The following is a 7,652-nucleotide window of genomic DNA, read 5'->3' as shown; positions in this document are numbered from 1 at the left end:
GTGTGTGTGTGCACAAGAATAAAGTCATGAAAGTTTGAGGAAAAGGTTAAAAAATTAGAACACTAAAGTTTTAAAATTATGAGGAAAAATGTCAACATTTTATAAGAATAGACACAATAAAATGAGAAAAAGTTGTGATTTTACTACAATAAAGATGTTTAATAATGGGAAAAAAGTTGTAATTTAACAATTATAAAATATTGAGAAAAAAATCTCCCAATTTTTCTAGAATAAACACAAAATAATTTTAAAAATGTGTAATTTTACAAAAATAAACATGTAAAATACTGAGAAAAAATAAATAAATGTCTGAAAATAAACACGTAAAATAATGAATTTTTTTAAAAATAATTTTACGAGAAAAAAACATGTAAAATAATGACAAAAAAAATCTAAATATTCTGAGAAAAACACTAAATAATGAAAAAAAAAATTGTAATTTTTACAAAAATAAATATGTAAATAATTAGAAAAAAATAATAATTTTATGCCAAGAAACTTAATAATATCAAATTAATAAAAATACTTAATAAAGTCATAAAATAAATTCAACATATACATTTTTACAAGATTAAAGTTGCTAAATCATGATAAATATGTCTTTATTTTACAAGGGAAAAGCCATGTGGAGTTAGCCTGCATCCACATCACTTGTTGCAGTCATTTATGGTGATGCCAAAAGGCTTTGGTCTATCACAGGAGTTCGTTAACTAAAATACATCGGACCTCTAAAGAACTGAAGAAACCCAATTTCCTGGAAATTCTTTTCAATGTTCTTATAATTATGATAAAATAATGTTTACTTATTAAAAGACTTAGCATTTCCTTATTTGTGAAACCATTACTGAAGTAATGTCTTCTAATGTCCTCTAATTCTACTGAAACACAATGTTGGTTCTTTTTTGTCATCGTAAAGTAAACAACTTTTTAACGATGACAAGTCATAACTTGTGAAATTATAACTTTATTGTCGTAAAATAGTGACTTTTTTAACTCATAATCTTACAAATTTATTTATGGGAAATGATATTACTTCATTCTTGTAAAATGTAACATTTTCTTTCATCATTTTACGACTTTATTCTAGTAACATTACAATTTTTTTCCTCATAATTTCATAATTGTATTCTCATGCATTTTTTACTTTTATTCTCATAATTTTATGACTTTAAGCTAATAAATTTATTGATTTATCCTTTCCTTCTTATGGTGTCCCTAAACCTCTGTTATAAGCTTCTCTTAACTTTTATGGTCTCACTTTAGACGTTAATTATTCTTACTAAGTATGTTAATAAACCTTATTTGTCTTATTGTGTTAATAAATGTCTTATAAACGCATTCATGATGTGTGAAGTGTTACCACACAATTGCATTCAGTTAAAAACCTTATTTGCAGAATCTAATTTAGTGTAGGAACTGGTAAAAAGTACATAGATTTCCCCTCAACTTATAAATGTAAAAATAAAAACAATAAGACACCAACTTTTAAGGTGCAACAAATAAATACAAAAAGAAAAACAGTCATTAAAAACTGGTATTTTCTAAATACAATCATAAATATGAATCCTCCATTTGAATAACTTTATTAGCATCATCCTCGTAACATTGCCAGTAGGAGATTAATGTTTGATAAAATATCTCTTTTTTTTTTGTTTTCTTAGAAATCACCCTTTTCCAGGTTAGACCCACTTCTTTTCAAGTGTAGTATAATAGGAAGGTAATGCTTAATGAAACAGGACTGGTCCACACATGCACACACATAGAAAAAGCTAATTTTGCTTTATTCAATTTACAGCTAATTTAAGCTTTTAATTTGGCACCTCTTCTATTTAATGCCGGCGAGAAAAATGGCTGTAGCGTACTTAATAACCGTTATTATTTGTATGTCTATTAAAAACTTAAGTTGAATTAAATGTAGGAAATAATTAGGGGAATACTAAACTGAAAATTGAAACTGTGTTCAACATCAGACGGTAGAAGAGCAGATGTGTGCGGCCATGGTGACTCATATCAGCTGTAATCCTTCTGTTTACATTGGGGAACCTCTGTTTAAATACCACACAGTAATTCAGAGTTACAGCTTTTTGAAAGAATTCAAATATTTTATATATATATATTAATTGTTTCTTATTTTTCCAATAAAACGTCTGATTTTGGACCCACAATCCTTTGAGCTCTTGGAGAGAGCTTGAACCTGAGTAAGGAAAGTTTGCCATTTACTACTGTTCAAATTATGATTTTTTTTTGTTCTCAAAATTAAATATCATCTTTTGATCTGTTGTAATTAGCCAAAAAAAAAAGAATAATTTACTAGGACATAGTTTCTGCAGAGCGGCAGTAGTTCATTAGAAATTCGCCTATGAGTTGTGGGCAAAACCATTGGCATGGAGCAACCCCGCCCCCTTTCCCCGTGGCTGAGAGCTCTCTGTTTCTCACACTCTCCTGCTAGCTTGTAGCTCCTCACATCCGTGAGCTAACATTAACGCTGCAACAAAAACATTACTGGAGGTATCGGATGAGGAATATGGATTCAGTCACGTCGGAATGGAGCGGAGCTTGTGAGCAGATTTTCAACAACACAGACACATTTTTTTTCAAACGGAATTTTTTTAGTTCTTGTAGAAACATTAGTTCTGTTTTAGCATCCAGAAATATGGAGAGAAAACAGTCTCACACGATTTGTGTGTATGTAATTTTTAATCTTTGCATAACTTTGGATTTGTGTGTAATTTGTAAGTCATACAATATTTTTTTCGTGCAAAAGTTGCAAAATGAAAAAAAAAAATATATATATATATATATATATATTTACAATTTACACATGCCCAACCAAAAATTACTACAGGGAAAGTGCAGCCCTGAGTGAGCGCTGGGAATAAAAAACTATAATGTTTAGTGTGTTTAGTGTTTTAAAAACACATAATTAGACTTTTTTGTATTAATTAGCGGGCATATATGTGTAGTGTTTCCTAATGTTTTGTACGCTTTTTCCCCACACTTCACTGCCAGTTGAGATTATTTTTTAATTTATTTTCAATGTGGTCAGTCAATAGGTAAAAACCTTAAAAACACACATAACAGCAATTAATATTTACAATTTCAAATTCCACTAAACAATAGCAATACACAACTTTAATAAATAATAATTTATATCATTTTAAGTGCTTCAACTAACTAGCAACCTCCCTACTTTTACAGTGAATTAATTTACTTTATTTTAATTTTATTTAAGTAAAAGAGTCTCACATCAGATTTGTGTGTAAATGTGATTTTGTGTGTATTTTTTTAAAGATTTGAGTGTGTAGTTACTTTCTAGCTGTTGTAATTCTAAGATGTGCATTTGTAAATTGTATTTTTTTTATTTAGTAATTTTTGTACTTCTGCACAAAATGTATTGTATGAGTTACAAATCAAGAATAACGCGCACACACAAATCCAAATTTACGCACAAATCAATAATTTTACGCGCACAAATTGGGTGAGACTATTTTCACTCCCTACAGAAACATTACTGCAGAATTATTCAAACTAAATTGATTTAACCATTTTAATGCTCGACTCTAAGCTGCAGTGCAGCAAAATTAAGTAAAATATTTCTTTCCAAATGCTTTTAATGGAGATGATGCTGCATTTGTGAGTCTGTTCTCTTTTCAATCGCATTGTAATTGTTTATGTCCTTAAAGTTTGTCATAATTTCTACTATTTTATATTGAAATTAAACTATAAAAAAGTAACAAAGACATTAAATTAAGCAATTTCCTGAATTCTGATTAACTTTTGCTCCCTGAACACTGTCTTAAGGACATTTTGTGACTTCTGAGTTTGACATTTTCTTCCAACAAGCTGATGTAAAGTTCCATGCAAACAGCTGGATCTGTCACACTCCCGTACTACAAATAGCCAGTCATGAAATCTTTATTTTCGCTCCTTAGTTTCACACTTCTGGCTGAGTCATCCTTCTACAACTTCTCGGTTTCTCACACTTAACCTTTTTCAGCCCTTTTTCACATCCTTACGCCGTCTATTTTCTCCCTTTCAAAGGGTTTTAAATAACTACGTTGTGAGAGTGAATGAGGGGGGCTGACTGTGTGATAAAAGGACCTCCCGGAAATTATGGAAGTGGGAACTGCTTCAAATTGGAGCATAATTGGTTTACGTCCACTTCCTCCATGTAGGTAAAAGAAAAGTATGAAATATGAAAGAAGTATTTTAACTTATCTTTTCTTTTCATTTTAGACCCAAAATAAAAAAAACATTTATGACAATTAGATAGTTGAGTTCTTCTAAATCGACCTATTGGTCTCATATCTCACAAGCCAAAACCTTCTCCTTCCCAAGTTGCCACATATTGAGGCATGATTAAGGACCTGTCCAAAGCAAAAATTGGCGATCTGGGTGTCCCCAACTTGTCTTTATTTGATGTACTTACTGCTCCAATTAAATCGGGGCTCCCCGACCTCTAGGCCGCAAACTGGCACCCTAACCCAGTACCAGACGCAGACTGGAACTGGTACCGCAACTGTATTGGAACCACGCGTGTACGCTACCAGACGTGGTACTGGTTTGCAGACTGGGTTAAGGTCCCGGGTACTGGCACCGGCCCCATCCTGAAGACTGGTCTGCGTCCAGTACAATGTCCTACTACAACAGTACCACAACATCCTGAAGACTGGTCTGCGTCCAGTACCATGTCCTACTACAACAGTACCACAACTGTGTGGTATCGGACAGTTTTGAGCCGCGCGCATGGTACCATGCACGTATGCTACCAGATATGATACTAGTTTGCAGAGCAGTTAGGGTACCGGGTCAGAGTTTGAGAGTTTGGTTACTGGTACCGGTCCGCGTCCGGTACTACTAAAATGGTACTGGAACTGCATGGTATCGGACAGTATGGGAGCCGTACGCCTAGTACCACATGTGTACGCGACTAGACTTGATACTAGTTTGCACACTGGTTTAGGGTTAGGAGAACGGGCGTTTGGACCCTACCCTCCATCAGGGGGCGGGGTCTGTCCGAGTCTAGTACCACGTCCTACAACAACAGTACTGCAACTGCACGATAATGGACAGTATCGGAATGGTACCATGCACGTACGCTACCAGACGTGGTACTGGTTTGCAGACCGATTTAGGGTACCGGCCTCATCCTGAGGACATAACAGCATCCGGTATCACGTCCTACTACAACTGCGTGGTATCGGAGCTGCACATACGCTACCCGACGTGGTACTGGTATGCAGACGGTTTAGGGTACGGGTCAGGGTTATGGTACCGGCTGCACTCCAAGGAGCGGTCCACGTCCGGTACCGTATCGAACAAAATGCCCAGACCCCTGATTTAATTGGAACAGACAGCACATCAATAAACAACAAGTTGGGGAAACCAAAACGTCAAAAACAGTACAGATTCAACATAAAAAACAACATTTTTTACTCAAGTGTATGCAGAAAAAGTGTTTAATTGGAGTATCGGATGACATTTTCCAACCAAACATGAAGCCATGTTAATGAGACATTAATGAGCGTCTGAAATGAAGGTCTGCATGATTTTGTTGGTGTTTTTATGGGAATCGAACGATCAAAAATCAAGAAGCCTTTAGGGAAACAGCCACATTTGCTGCATACAGGTCCCTCTGAGTTTTATTCATTTTCCTGAACGAAGTGTTGCTTTTGTCTGGGAACTCTTTGACCTCCATTTTCCATCCAGTCTGCCTTTTTCTTCCACCATTCATCGTTTATCAATTCGTCTACTTTCGTAGGACTAGGATAAGCAGATTTTTTTTTTATTTCCCTTTTTGCGCGGGTCAAAAGTCGCAGCAGAAATTCCCAGCCATCAACTTTCATTTACAGTGAGATTCATGTCTACAGGCTTGTCTAGAAGTATATTTTCTCCAAACAGCCCTTAGGTCTGCCCTGGAGCCTCAATGAGATGTGCCAGAAATACATAAATCTCCCAACAGCCCACCTCAGTTTGCTGCACCTGATGCTGAGAAACAGGGACACGAGAGGCAGATCTACCCACGTATCGGAGCTTCTCATCCAGTGTAGAGGAAATCCAAGCTCCGCTTCAGAGTTGCATCATTGTAATTTCGTCAACAATGCTACTTCCATGATCAACCAGCAGGGGCTAACAAGTTTGAAGCTATCACATCTAACAAAGAACCTGAATTTGAGACCAGCCACAATTGGAAAATATATGGAATCGCAATTCCAGCAGCTTTGCTCTAATTTGCAACAATTTACAGTAATGAAGTGCTTACGCAATCAACATAAATCAAACGATTCTGTCGCCAATTAGCAACACTTTCGTCATGTGTGCGTAATAGTGAAAAGCGAAGAAAGGTCGCTTTTCTCCACGTCAGAATCAGCAGATTCACTTTGATGGCGTAAACGGTTAAAGAGTTACAATATGTCCAAAAATGTTATTTAGGGGTCACCGGCGACATCAGGTGATAAAGGGTTAACTGACGCTACAAAATGACTTTGTTAGTAATAAATGCGAAAAATGAGAACATCCAAACTGAGTCCCTTCTTCCACACACATCCACAAATATATTATAGCTAACATTAAAGTTAAGGCTTGTAAAAGTGTCGGGTTCTTTTTTACATTGTGTCTTTTAGGAATGCTTCAAAACACTTTAAGAGCTGATTACACTCAGTGACATTCCTCTGGGCCTTCATTAGCTCCTTTCTCCCGCGGCCTCTGCCTCGGATGCATATGTTTGCACAAGACCACATCTTTGGCCCACAAGCCAATTACACAGACAGAAATACAAGCGCCGCTGAAGCTCTTGAGGCAATTAGATGCTTAATAACAAGAAGATCCTGAAGTTTCAGAATGCGGAGCTTTCGTCCAGGAAAACAAAGCGCGCCGGTGTGTTCAGACATGTTTGCTTTTATGTTGCAGCACTATGTTTTTTTCTTCATATATAATGCCATAACAACACAACAACAAACAATTAAAGAAAAAAAATCATGGAAAAAAGGAAAAACTAAATACACAAATGATATAGACTATTGTCTAAGTATAAAGATAAAATGTGTTTCTGGAGACAAAAAAATAAACCTTTTTCATCATGTCCAATGCTATGTTTATTTTAAGGGCATAAAAAACTTCTAAATGTATGCCGATGTTATCATAAAACATATGTTTGAATCAAACTGAGAAGGTTTTTACATTTTTTTTTTAAAGTATTTTAACCAAATTGTGAACAATCCGCTAAAAATGAGAATCTGACATCAAGGTTGGCGTTACGTTAGACCGGGGGTCGGCAACATGCGGCTCCGGAGCTGCATGCGGCTCTTCAAGCACTCCCTTGCGGCTCATTGGCGCTTTTTCATTAATGTTTGAAATTAATAAAAATGTTGGAAGGAAATATAATATAGTGATTTGGGTGGGAGGAGAACCAAGCAGATGACTGGCAGGTTTGAATCCAGCGATCGCTTGTGTCCCATATATAGCACGACCCCAAGTGATTGGAGGAAGTGACGTACACGCCGACTAGGTAAATCGGATAGTGTCAGCATTTAGACCACCAAGCATGTAACAGCACAGAACCACTGAATAGCCGACACTGTGAGGACCCTCACTCATACACACACCACTCTCACTCATGGTGCCGGTAAAACACTCAAGTCCCATAATGCAAC

At 35.9% G+C, this 7,652-nt stretch overlaps 1 protein-coding gene across 11 annotated transcripts in view; it reads right to left on the bottom strand.

The window, feature by feature from the left end:
- The window catches only part of grm8a (glutamate receptor, metabotropic 8a), a 349,513-nt gene that overhangs the window by 152,653 nt on the left and 189,208 nt on the right, over window positions 1-7,652 (bottom strand). The gene's annotated exons all lie outside the window — the stretch shown is intronic.

The sequence above is a fragment of the Oryzias melastigma genome, linkage group LG23 (genome assembly GCF_002922805.2).
Source record: "Oryzias melastigma strain HK-1 linkage group LG23, ASM292280v2, whole genome shotgun sequence".
Taxonomy (NCBI): Eukaryota; Metazoa; Chordata; class Actinopteri; order Beloniformes; family Adrianichthyidae; genus Oryzias; species Oryzias melastigma.
Note: the sequence above shows the minus strand (reverse complement) of the source record. Positions and strands in the feature narration are given on the sequence as shown.